The 13,973-nt window shown below is 49.1% G+C and overlaps 1 pseudogene; it reads right to left on the minus strand.

Annotated features, from left to right (window-relative positions):
• Window positions 1–268: 268 nt before the first annotated feature.
• On the minus strand, window positions 269–13,493 carry LOC135562546 (proto-oncogene DBL-like; annotated as a pseudogene).
• Between the last annotated feature and the right edge of the window lie 480 nt (window positions 13,494–13,973).

Genomic DNA, 13,973 nt, shown 5'->3' on the forward strand with positions numbered 1-13,973 from the left:
GAGCAGCAGCGGAAGAGGGAGCAGCAGCAGTAGCGGGAGCAGCAGCGGTAGCGGGAGCAGCAGCGGTAGCGGGAGCAGCAGAGGGAGCAGCAGCGGACTTTTTTGCCCCACTGTACAGGTCAGTGCCCGTACCTTATTCAATGTGCAGGGGTACTGGACTGGTTGAGGTGGGTTTATACAAAAAAAAGTGAATGGTAGTAGGACATACATGCAACCAGGGCTGACAAATGACTGGTAGCAGGAATATATAAATACTTTTTGTAAGATATTAATGGTAATATATACATGTAAATAGGATTACAGGATCGTGGTCCTCCCCATGCTCCTCACGGCGCTTGCCGAAGAGCAGAGTGTGCTCATGTAGGAGGAGGTGCTTCTGCACGGGCTTGAAGCTGGTCAGCTCCTTCAACCGCGTGGGGCCCCTCTTATGGCTGATCCACACACTGAAGGAGCCCTGCCTCAGCAACCGCCACAGGTCCCTCAGCTCGCCCTGGGGACGCAGCCAGACACAACACAACCCAGCATGGTGGGATATGGTAGGACACAATTATTACAAAATTCACTTTGTAATAATTAGGAAAAATGATTCCTTCTCTCTAAGTCACTCATATGGTCTCTCACTCACTCACACCCTACCTCATACCTTGTGATGGTGGTCTGGTACATGGAGTATTTGACAGACTTGAGGAGATCCCACATGGCCTCTAGTGCCCCCTGCAGCTCAAATATATACTCACTGTCCACACTGTGCTTCTACAGCTCCTGTTGGGAAAGACAGGAGCCCAGAGGTCCAATGTGTTACCAAGGCAATGTCACAATGTTAAAACTCATACATGAACCATCTAAGTCAAGATGTTGTTGGCTGAGCCCAAGTCCTACTGTACCTTCAGTAGCAGCTGGCACTTAGTCAGCCTCTGGACTGGCTGTCGGCGGTGTATGAGTCCAACCCCAGTTTGTGCTCCAGCTTTTTCTCACACTCCTGCAAAGGATGGAGACGGAAACAGTGGCGACCTATGCCTGTTTTGTATGTTACTTTGGCATTAATACGTGTCACATATCAGTTTGCAAACAATGTAAAAAAACATGTATATTTTTTTATATTTGAGTTAATAAAGCTGCATACAAACATGGTCTCTTTTTTGCTTTCTTAATGCAGGTGTTTCAGTCTAGATCAGTGCTTTCTATGGTGGTGGGGAAGCCAGCGGAAAATACGGAGCATAGGGGTTGGTAATGTTCTTTAGTTGCGCCGTGATTGGCTCTTTGTTCTGTCACTCATGGGGACACTACGTCACCACAAAATCTACAGAGAGAGCTCGAAAATTCAAGCCCCTTGGGTGCTGCCATAGAGTTACATTAGAAGTGCACATCCTAGAAGGCTCAAGGTCATTGGCCACAGATAAAATGATGTCAAATCACGTTATATCTACCATAGCTTTGATTGGACAGATCATGTCAACATCATATTTTCAAAATCTTAGCTAGCAGTCATCATCATGAATCAAGTCGCCAATCTACTGCAAATCCTTTTCAATCGTTGTCATATGAAGATAAATTATAGATAAAACGTATTGGTGCTCATCGGCCATTGGACATAAACATTAGACAACAAGTTGGAAATTGCAAATTCAACAATGAGTGGTTTGGAAGGAATCAGTGGCTAACTGCAAGCTTTGCAAAGCAAAGCCTACTATCCAGTGGAGTGGGTGTGTGGTCCAAGTCGGGGTTTAAAGGTCTCTTTTACAAGCTTAAAAGGATAAACATTCAAAAGAAAAGTTCAAACAGAAAAGTTTGAATACATTGGCCATGCTGTCAATCCAGGATGACTTCTGCCGTGTTCAAGACAACTGGAAACTTGGAACTGGTAAATCTCAGACTTCAGTGAGTTCAAGACAACTGGGAAAATAAGCTTTGAACGGTCATCCAACTCAGAAAACTCGGAATTCCAAGTCGGAAACTCAGGCCTCTTTCTAGATCTTCGACCTGAAGTTCACTAACGTCATGATGCAACCTTGTTTTTTTCAGAGTTCCCAGTTGTCTTGAAAGCACCATAAATCGAGAGAATGACAGACTTTGATGACAAAGATTGATTGCAAAATTTGCCCACAAGGACTGCCGTGCCACCTTCCTGTTCAAGTGAGCACAGCACAACAAGATGAGTCCAAAAATGGCTGGATCAATGATGTAATATGCCAGGAAGATATGTATACTGTAGCTAAGAAAGTAATACTAAGTGTATGTTGTGTAGTAAGCTGTGCCTCACCCTAATCATTTCGTCCCTTTCCCCCTCATAATTTAGTCTACTGTTCTGACTTGGTGGTGCACATGTAGACTATAGCCTGTTTTGGAGAAATGTAATCATTGAATATTGTAGGAGCTTTCATTGTCTGTTTATATGCCATTTATTTATCCTACGGTTCTGGCTTGGTGTACAGGGAGAAAACTGTAAGAACGGCTCATGTTCTGAATTCTGTCGCTGTACATTTCAAAAGTGCTGAACAAATAGTTATATTGACTACATCCGTCCTAGCTCACTCGTTAATGTCTTAATCGAAATTATGGATTGCCTCTTATCCGCCTATCGTCCCCTTATGCCATAGTTTGTACATCTCAATTGTCAGTAGAAACCACATTTGTTTAAGCAAGTCAGCCATATCAGCTATGTTTTTTTTGAAGGCAGTTGTAAGGATTCACTCCATTGTCCTGAATAGAAAGCTCTGATGTTGGGACAGCTTTATGTAGGTCCTAACAGTTTGTGGGCACCGTTTGTCACCATTATAGTGCAATTAATGTATTGTTTGTGCTGTGTTGTGGCTTTGCTGGCATGCCCCACCGAGATTTACACGTTACAATCGCCACTGGACGGAAAGATTGAAGAAATGTCTCAAATTTATCCAGAAGACACACATTTGTCAAAACTATATAACTTCAAATAAAAAATAAATAAACATTTTATCAATAGATGAAAGGGTATTTAAAAGCAGAAAGTAAGTAGGAGTACATCTCTGGTCAATAAAAAAGCTTGACAGTGCACTTAGCGAGAGTACCTGGATGAATGGCCAAGCAGAGCACTGTCTCCATAGCAACTCAGATTGTGGCTTGTTCTGACAGTAGCGCTCATACACCTGAAACTTTTCTTTCTGAAATGACAGAGAAATCTCAATAGCATGTCTGTAGATGGTTACAGTGGTCTCTGGCTGATGACCTCATACCACATGCTGACAGTGGGTGAGAGAGGGGTGATCACAAGCTTGCTCACCCGTTGTAGAAAGCAGGCTCCAACCCTCTCATGAGTTTCCAGGCACTCCTCCAAGTCCTGGAGGAAGGTCCTGCAGAAAGGAGGAGGGGCGGACATGGCAGGCTTAACTTCAATCAATACACTATTCACTGCAAAAAATGAGTCAGAGCTTCTGTGTGTGTGTGTGTGTGTGTGTGTGTGTGTGTGTGTGTGTGTGTGTGTGTGTGTGTGTGTGTGTGTGTGTGTGTGTGTGTGTGTGTGTGTGTGTGTGTGTGTGTGTGTGTGTGTGTGTGTGTGTGCGCGCGAAAGAGACAGAGAAAGAAAGAGTATATCTGTGTGCCTGCTGTCGAATTTGTAGATCTCTGGCATATTTCCAAAGAGAACAGGGTTATTATCCATCTCCACTCTATAACCCTAGAGAAATGGAGACTGGGTTTTTATCCTGTACCCTTTGGGATGGTTTGTGTGTCTGTGCAACTGTCAAATGAAACACCTTACCAACAAGAGAAAAAGCAGCTACTCAACATAGATCCTCTCTGTCTCAATAAACTCTTTCATTATGTGTCTGAAGACACAGAGCACAGTCAGCAAGATGCACAGAGAGAAAGAGCGAGTTAGATAAGCACCAGTAATGTGAATTGCTTTATTAAATTAAATGATGTGACCCTGATGAAACATTCTAGACAGATAACAGACAGATAAACAGGTGTTGAAACCAAACTGGAGTCGGACTGTACATGCAGACTAATGTTGAGTGGGGTGGGATGCTGTTTCACCGTTTCAGCTGGTCTGGGCTCTCCTCTCCCCTCTGGCTGTAGGAGAGACAGTTGCGGTTCTCCTCATGATCATGCAGCACCTCTATCTGGAGAGGAGAGACCGGAGAGGACACAAGTATTGTGTCAGCATGGAGTTTAGTCAACATGACAAGCTGATGAATGATAAACCTCTCTAGAGCACATAGACCATGTGGAGGACAGACAAAAATATATTATACCACATTGGAAAAAATGCTAATACTATTCACATCAAGATCAAATCAAATCAAATTGATTTGTCACATACACATGGTTAGCAGATGTTAATGCGAGTGTAGAGAAATGCTTGTGCTTCTAGTTCCATGCAGTAATAACTAACAAGTAATCTAACCATTTCACAACAACTACCTTATACACACAAGTGTAAAGGAATGAATAAGAATATGTACATAAAAATATATGGATCAATGATGGCCGAACTGCATAGGCAAGATACAATAGATGGTATAGAGTACAGTATATACATATGATGGAGACAGTTGGGAAGAGCTGGCAACAGTAGGTTGTTGATAATGATAGTACAAGCTTGTGTTGGTAATAGTTTTACAGTAGTTGCATTGTAGTAATGATGATATAAAATGTCATGTTTGCCTTGTTGGCAGTTACCGAATGTTATCGTCATACAAAAGAGCTTTGGGATGAAATGACAGTGATAATGGGATGAAATGGTACTGTAAGGACACAAGGCGAGACCTAGATGCAGACACAGGAGGAAGATGGTTAGAGTCCAAGATGTTTATTAACAATCCAAAAGGGGTAGGCAAGAGAATGGTCATGGACAGGCAAAAGGTCAAAACCAGTTCAGAGTCCAGGAGGTACAGAATGGCAGGCAGGCTCGAGGTCAGGGCAGGCAGAATGGTCAGGCAGGCGGGATTGGAGTCTAGAAAAACAGGCAAAGGTCAAAACCGGGAGGACTAGTAAAAGAGAATAGAAAAGCAGTAGCACGGGGAAAACACGCTGGTTGACTTGAACATACAAGACGAACTGGCAGAGAGAGACAGGAAACACAGTATCCCTGGGGAAAATAAGCGACACCTGGAGGGGGTGGAGACAATCACAAGGACAGGTGAAACAGATCAGGGCGTGACAGGTTCAGTGATAATGGGATGAAATGATCCAGTGATAATGAGATGAAATGATACTGTATGGCTTGGAGCCAGACTGGGTGGAAAAGTGACTGATACCCAAGCAAAAACTATGGAGCAGGGATGTATACCTGTAGCGGAGGACCTCAGGGCTTTGGCTCAGACACCACTGTGCCTCCTCCTGGAGTTGCTTTATATCCTGCAGCGCTGCCTGCGCACCCTCCTTGGACTGGAACTTATCTACCAGCTGATTGGCTAAGAAGGCAGACAAAAAGGCATGGGAGCATGATACACTGACCGTTACACACTGCAGGCTTTATGAGTGGACATGGAGAGGTGTGTGTGTGTGTGTGTGTGTGTGTGTGTGTGTGTGTGTGTGTGTGTGTGTGTGTGTGTGTGTGTGTGTGTGTGTGTGTGTGTGTGTGTGTGTGTGTGTGTGTGTGTGTGTGTGTGTGCGTGCGTGCGTATGTGCGTGCGTGTGTGAGTGTGCGTGCGTGTGTATACCACCTCCAGACGCAGCAGCCGGTGGCATATGTGGGTGTGGGCAGCCCGTTTGGCTTGGATGGCGGTGGTCAGCACGTCTCAGTGGTGTCGCAGCTCGTTACAGCGCTGGTTGATCAGGGCCAGAGCGTAGTGGTGATTGGTGGCCAGCTGGTGGCCGTGCAGGATGATGATCTGGGCACAGCCCATCTCCTCCTGACAGCCACCACAATCACAAAACCCCATCCTACTGTACCTGTCTGGAGAAGTTTATGTTTCTCTGGCAGAAACTGTCATCTAATGAAGATGTACTAGATCAAGGTAAAGTGTGAGGCTAGTTTCTGTAGTGGGACCATGACCTGTGCGTGGGTAGTTTCTGTAGTGGGATCATGACCTGTGCGTGGGTAGTTTCTGTAGTGGGATCATGACCTGTGCGTGGGTAGTGTGTGGAGTGGGACCATGACCTGTGCGTGGGTAGTTTCTGTAGTGGGACCATGACCTGTGCGTGGGTAGTTTCTGTAGTGGGATCATGACCTGTGCGTGGGTAGTGTGTGGAGTGGGACCATGACCTGTGCGTGGGTAGTTTCTGTAGTGGGACCATGACCTGTGCGTGGGTAGTTTCTGTAGTGGGACCATGACCTGTGCGTGGCTAGTTTCTGTAGTGGGACCATGACCTGTGCGTGGCTAGTTTCTGTAGTGGGACCATGACCTGTGCGTGGGTAGTGTGTGGAGTGGGACCATGACCTGTGCGTGGGTAGTGTTTGGAGTGGGACCATGACCTGTGCTCGGGTAGTGTGTGGAGTGGGACCATGACCTGTGCTCGGGTAGTTTCTGTAGTGGGACCATGACCTGTGCGTGGGTAGTGTGTGGAGTGGGACCATGACCTGTGCTTGGGTAGTTTGTGTAGTGGGACCATGACCTGTGCATGGGTAGTTTGTGTAGTGGGACCATGACCTGTGCGTGGGTAGTTTGTGTAGTGGGACCATGACCTGTGCGTGGGTAGTTTGTGTCGTGGGACCATGACCTGTGCGTGGGTAGTTTGTCTAGTGGGACCATGACCTGTGCTCGGGTAGTTTGTGTTGTGGGACCATGACCTGTGCTCGGGTAGTTTGTGTCGTGGGACCATGACCTGTGCTCGGGTAGTTTGTGTCATGGGACCATGACCTGTGCATGGGTAGTTTCTGTAGTGGGACCATGACCTGCGCGTGGGTAGTTTGTGTCGTGGGACCATGACCTGTGCTCGGGTAGTTTGTGTCGTGGGACCATGACCTGTGCTCGGGTAGTTTGTGTCATGGGACCATGACCTGTGTGTGGGTAGTTTGTGTAGTGGGATCATGACCTGTGCGTGGGTAGTGTGTGGAGTGGGACCATGACCTGTGCGTGGGTAGTTTCTGTAGTGGGACCATGACCTGTGCGTGGGCAGTTTCTGTAGTGGGACCATTACCTGTGCGTGGGTAGTTTGTGTAGTGGGACCATGACCTGTGCGTGGGTAGTTTCTGTAGTGGGACCATGACCTGTGCATGGGTAGTTTCTGTAGTGGGACCATGACCTGCGCGTGGGTAGTTTGTGTCGTGGGACCATGACCTGTGCGTGGGTAGTTTCTGTAGTGGGACCATGACCTGTGCATGGGTAGTTTCTGTAGTGGGACCATGACCTGTGCTCGGGTAGTTTGTGTTGTGGGACCATGACCTGTGCTTGGGTAGTTTGTGTCGTGGGACCATGACCTGTGCTCGGGTAGTTTGTGTTGTGGGACCATGACCTGTGCATGGGTAGTTTGTGTCGTGGGACCATGACCTGTGCTCGGGTAGTTTGTGTCATGGGACCATGACCTGTGCATGGGTAGTTTCTGTAGTGGGACCATGACCTGCGCGTGGGTAGTTTGTGTCGTGGGACCATGACCTGTGCTCGGGTAGTTTGTGTTGTGGGACCATGACCTGTGCTCGGGTAGTTTGTGTCGTGGGACCATGACCTGTGCTCGGGTAGTTTGTGTTGTGGGACCATGACCTGTGCATGGGTAGTTTGTGTCGTGGGACCATGACCTGTGCTCGGGTAGTTTGTGTCATGGGACCATGACCTGTGCATGGGTAGTTTCTGTAGTGGGACCATGACCTGCGCGTGGGTAGTTTGTGTCGTGGGACCATGACCTGTGCTCGGGTAGTTTGTGTTGTGGGACCATGACCTGTGCTCGGGTAGTTTGTGTCGTGGGACCATGACCTGTGCTCGGGTAGTTTGTGTCATGGGACCATGACCTGTGCATGGGTAGTTTCTGTAGTGGGACCATGACCTGCGCGTGGGTAGTTTGTGTCGTGGGACCATGACCTGTGCTCGGGTAGTTTGTGTCGTGGGACCATGACCTGTGCTCGGGTAGTTTGTGTCATGGGACCATGACCTGTGTGTGGGTAGTTTGTGTAGTGGGATCATGACCTGTGCGTGGGTAGTGTGTGGAGTGGGACCATGACCTGTGCGTGGGTAGTTTCTGTAGTGGGACCATGACCTGTGCGTGGGCAGTTTCTGTAGTGGGACCATGACCTGTGCGTGGGTAGTTTGTGTAGTGGGACCATGACCTGTGCGTGGGTAGTTTCTGTAGTGGGACCATGACCTGTGCATGGGTAGTTTCTGTAGTGGGACCATGACCTGCGCGTGGGTAGTTTGTGTCGTGGGACCATGACCTGTGCGTGGGTAGTTTCTGTAGTGGGACCATGACCTGTGCATGGGTAGTTTCTGTAGTGGGACCATGACCTGTGCTCGGGTAGTTTGTGTTGTGGGACCATGACCTGTGCTCGGGTAGTTTGTGTCGTGGGACCATGACCTGTGCTCGGGTAGTTTGTGTTGTGGGACCATGACCTGTGCATGGGTAGTTTGTGTCGTGGGACCATGACCTGTGCTCGGGTAGTTTGTGTCATGGGACCATGACCTGTGCATGGGTAGTTTCTGTAGTGGGACCATGACCTGCGCGTGGGTAGTTTGTGTCGTGGGACCATGACCTGTGCTCGGGTAGTTTGTGTTGTGGGACCATGACCTGTGCTCGGGTAGTTTGTGTCGTGGGACCATGACCTGTGCTCGGGTAGTTTGTGTCATGGGACCATGACCTGTGCATGGGTAGTTTCTGTAGTGGGACCATGACCTGCGCGTGGGTAGTTTGTGTCGTGGGACCATGACCTGTGCTCGGGTAGTTTGTGTCGTGGGACCATGACCTGTGCTCGGGTAGTTTGTGTCATGGGACCATGACCTGTGTGTGGGTAGTTTGTGTAGTGGGATCATGACCTGTGCGTGGGTAGTGTGTGGAGTGGGACCATGACCTGTGCGTGGGTAGTTTCTGTAGTGGGACCATGACCTGTGCGTGGGCAGTTTCTGTAGTGGGACCATGACCTGTGTGTGGGTAGTTTGTGTAGTGGGACCATGACCTGTGCGTGGGTAGTTTCTGTAGTGGGACCATGACCTGTGCATGGGTAGTTTCTGTAGTGGGACCATGACCTGCGCGTGGGTAGTTTGTGTCGTGGGACCATGACCTGTGCGTGGGTAGTTTCTGTAGTGGGACCATGACCTGTGCATGGGTAGTTTCTGTAGTGGGACCATGACCTGTGCTCGGGTAGTTTGTGTTGTGGGACCATGACCTGTGCTCGGGTAGTTTGTGTCGTGGGACCATGACCTGTGCTCGGGTAGTTTGTGTTGTGGGACCATGACCTGCGCGTGGGTAGTTTGTGTCGTGGGACCATGACCTGTGCTCGGGTAGTTTGTGTTGTGGGACCATGACCTGTGCTCGGGTAGTTTGTGTCGTGGGACCATGACCTGTGCTCGGGTAGTTTGTGTCATGGGACCATGACCTGTGCATGGGTAGTTTCTGTAGTGGGACCATGACCTGTGCTCGGGTAGTTTGTGTTGTGGGACCATGACCTGTGCTCGGGTAGTTTGTGTCGTGGGACCATGACCTGTGCTCGGGTAGTTTGTGTCATGGGACCATGACCTGTGCATGGGTAGTTTCTGTAGTGGGACCATGACCTGCGCGTGGGTAGTTTGTGTCGTGGGACCATGACCTGTGCTCGGGTAGTTTGTGTCGTGGGACCATGACCTGTGCTCGGGTAGTTTGTGTCATGGGACCATGACCTGTGTGTGGGTAGTTTGTGTAGTGGGATCATGACCTGTGCGTGGGTAGTGTGTGGAGTGGGACCATGACCTGTGCGTGGGTAGTTTCTGTAGTGGGACCATGACCTGTGCGTGGGCAGTTTCTGTAGTGGGACCATGACCTGTGTGTGGGTAGTTTGTGTAGTGGGACCATGACCTGTGCGTGGGTAGTTTCTGTAGTGGGACCATGACCTGTGCATGGGTAGTTTCTGTAGTGGGACCATGACCTGCGCGTGGGTAGTTTGTGTTGTGGGACCATGACCTGTGCTCGGGTAGTTTCTGTAGTGGGACCATGACCTGTGCATGGGTAGTTTCTGTAGTGGGACCATGACCTGTGCTCGGGTAGTTTGTGTTGTGGGACCATGACCTGTGCTCGGGTAGTTTGTGTCGTGGGACCATGACCTGTGCTCGGGTAGTTTGTGTTGTGGGACCATGACCTGTGCATGGGTAGTTTGTGTCGTGGGACCATGACCTGTGCTCGGGTAGTTTGTGTCATGGGACCATGACCTGTGCATGGGTAGTTTCTGTAGTGGGACCATGACCTGCGCGTGGGTAGTTTGTGTCGTGGGACCATGACCTGTGCTCGGGTAGTTTGTGTTGTGGGACCATGACCTGTGCTCGGGTAGTTTGTGTCGTGGGACCATGACCTGTGCTCGGGTAGTTTGTGTCATGGGACCATGACCTGTGCATGGGTAGTTTCTGTAGTGGGACCATGACCTGCGCGTGGGTAGTTTGTGTCGTGGGACCATGACCTGTGCTCGGGTAGTTTGTGTCGTGGGACCATGACCTGTGTGCTCGGGTAGTTTGTGTCATGGGACCATGACCTGTGTGTGGGTAGTTTGTGTAGTGGGATCATGACCTGTGCGTGGGTAGTGTGTGGAGTGGGACCATGACCTGTGCGTGGGTAGTTTCTGTAGTGGGACCATGACCTGTGCGTGGGCAGTTTCTGTAGTGGGACCATGACCTGTGCGTGGGTAGTTTGTGTAGTGGGACCATGACCTGTGCGTGGGTAGTTTCTGTAGTGGGACCATGACCTGTGCATGGGTAGTTTCTGTAGTGGGACCATGACCTGCGCGTGGGTAGTTTGTGTCGTGGGACCATGACCTGTGCGTGGGTAGTTTCTGTAGTGGGACCATGACCTGTGCATGGGTAGTTTCTGTAGTGGGACCATGACCTGTGCTCGGGTAGTTTGTGTTGTGGGACCATGACCTGTGCTCGGGTAGTTTGTGTTGTGGGACCATGACCTGTGCTCGGGTAGTTTGTGTCGTGGGACCATGACCTGTGCTCGGGTAGTTTGTGTCATGGGACCATGACCTGTGCATGGGTAGTTTCTGTAGTGGGACCATGACCTGCGCGTGGGTAGTTTGTGTCGTGGGACCATGACCTGTGCTCGGGTAGTTTGTGTTGTGGGACCATGACCTGTGCTCGGGTAGTTTGTGTCGTGGGACCATGACCTGTGCTCGGGTAGTTTGTGTCATGGGACCATGACCTGTGCATGGGTAGTTTCTGTAGTGGGACCATGACCTGCGCGTGGGTAGTTTGTGTCGTGGGACCATGACCTGTGCTCGGGTAGTTTGTGTCGTGGGACCATGACCTGTGCTCGGGTAGTTTGTGTCATGGGACCATGACCTGTGCGTGGGTAGTTTGTGTTGTGGGACCATGACCTGTGCTCGGGTAGTTTGTGTCATGGGACCATGACCTGTGCTCGGGTAGTTTGTGTCGTGGGACCATGACCTGTGCTCGGGTAGTTTGTGTCGTGGGACCATGACCTGTGCTCGGGATAGTTTGTGTCATGGGACCATGACCTGTGCTCGGGTAGATTGTGTCGTGGGACCATGACCTGTGCTCGGGTAGTTTGTGTCGTGGGACCATGACCTGTGCTCGGGTGTCCAGTGACTCCAGTGTTTTCAGTAGCTGTTCTGTCTGGACCACAGTCCCGCCCACTGCAGTGACCTCCTTCTCCTGACCAATCAGCTGGTCCAGGGTCTCCTCAATTTGAACAACAGCAAAAAGGAAGTTACTACTTTTAACACTAAATGTTGTTTCCGCTTGTCGTAGTTGTGCCAGAAGTCTGAGGGAAACAGATGGAACACAAGCTACAGGTGAACACTTAAATCTTTCAAAACAAGAATCCCTCCAGAACCGCATGACTGCTATTATGAAGATAACCTGAGATCAAAATATACTACACACCAATGTGAAGACACACACTATTTTTAAAATACACCTGAAGAATGAAATTATTGTTATGTTGTGTCATTAATATGTGAAAACCAATAAATAAATACAAATAGATATAATACAAGTTTATTGTACCTCTGTACTGTATTCCAGTCCTGTTAGATATCTCTGTCCTCCTGGCCATCAGCCTCTAGGTTGGAGAGCAGATGACGGCCCTCCCTCATCACTGACCTGATGTCATCCTGCAAATAATCACAGGATCTCTTGCCTCTGTATCGCTACCGTTTCCTCTCGGGTAGCCCGAAAATTGGGTTGGAATCACAGAGAGCCCAATGCAGATAAGTCGAAAGAGAAGCAGGAATTGGGGTGAGTAACTTCCGATCTGATGTTCAAGAGTTCTCAAATCAAATCAAATCAAATTGTATTTGTCACATACACATGGTTAGCAGATGTTAATGCGAGTGTAGCGAAATGCTTGTGCTTCTAGTTCCGACAATGCAGTAATAATCAATGAGTAATCTAACCTAACAATTCCACAACTACTACCTTATATACACAAGTGTAAAGGGATGAAGAATATGTACATAAAGATATATGAATGAGTGATGGTACAGAACGGCATAGGCAAGATACAGTAGATGGTATTTATTATTATTTATTTTTTTTACCTTTATTTTACTAGGCAAGTCAGTTAAGAACAAATTCTTATTTTCAATGACGGCCTAGGAACAGTGGGTTAACTGCCTGTTCAGGGGCAGAACGACAGACTTGTACCTTGTCAGCTCGGGGATTCGAACTTGCAACCTTTCGGTTACTAGTCCAACGCTCTTACCACTAGGCTACCCTATATATACTGTATAGAGTACAGTATATACATATGAGATGAGTAATGTAGGGTATATAAACATAAAGTGGCATTGTTTAAAGTGGCTAGTGATACATGTAATACATAAGATGACAAGATGCAGTAGATGATATAGAGTACAGTATATACATATACATATGAGATGAGTAATGTAGGGTATGTAAACATTATATTAAGTGGCATTGTTTAAAGTGGCTAGTGATACATTTTTTACATCAATTTCCATTATTAAAGTGGCTGGAGTTGAGTCAGTATGTTGGCAGCAACTGGGCTATATCCTTTACCGTCACAGCAAATCTCTCAATAGTCTGAAGAGGGAGACAAACAGTAATGCATTTATGTCTCTTACCAAAAACCCTCATTTGTTATGTATTCTGTTACATTGCAAATCTAGGCTGCCTTGCTGCGTAATTGTGTACACGTTGTTGATGTGGACAGTATTCCAAAATACCAGGTCTGCCTATAATCGCTGTGTTGCTGTAGGTGACTGTCCACAGCCCGGTACGTCCTGTGCCAGGTCCCCGCACTTGCCGCGCGAAAGTTGTCATCTGTCCAGGACACGTTGTGCCAGCTTTACGCTCCAGACCTCCAGTGCGCCTCCACAGCCCAGAACGTCCTGTGCCGGGTCTACACACCATGTCTCCAGTGCGCCTCCACAGCCCAGTGCGTCCTGTGCCAGCCCCCCGCACTTGCCGTGTGAAGGTTGTCATCTGTCCAGGACACGTTGTGCCAGCTCTACGCTCCAGACGTCCAGTGCGTCTCCCCAGCCTGGTACGCCCTGTGCCAGCTCCACGCACCAGGCCTCCAGTGCGTCTCCCCAGCCTGGTACGCCCTGTGCCAGCTCCACGGTTCCCAGTCCGGAGCCTCCAGCGACGTTTCCTAGTCCGGAGCCTCCAGTGATGATCCAGGGCCCGGAGCCTCCAGTGATGACCCATGGCCCGGAGCATCCAGTGATGATCCATGACATGGAGCCTCCAGTGATGATCCATGGTCTAGAGCTTCCTGCGAGGGTTCCCAGTCCAGAGCCTCCAGTGAGGGTTCCTAGTCCGGAGCCTCCTGCGAGGGTTCCCAGTCCGGAGCCTCCTGCGAGGGTTCCCAGTCCGGAGCCTCCTGCTAGGGTTCTCAGTCCGGAGCTTCCTGCGAGGGTTCCCAGTCCGGAGTCCCCGGCGACGATCCACGGTCCAGAGTCC

This window comes from Oncorhynchus nerka, linkage group LG19 (genome assembly GCF_034236695.1).
Source record: "Oncorhynchus nerka isolate Pitt River linkage group LG19, Oner_Uvic_2.0, whole genome shotgun sequence".
NCBI lineage: Eukaryota > Metazoa > Chordata > Actinopteri > Salmoniformes > Salmonidae > Oncorhynchus > Oncorhynchus nerka.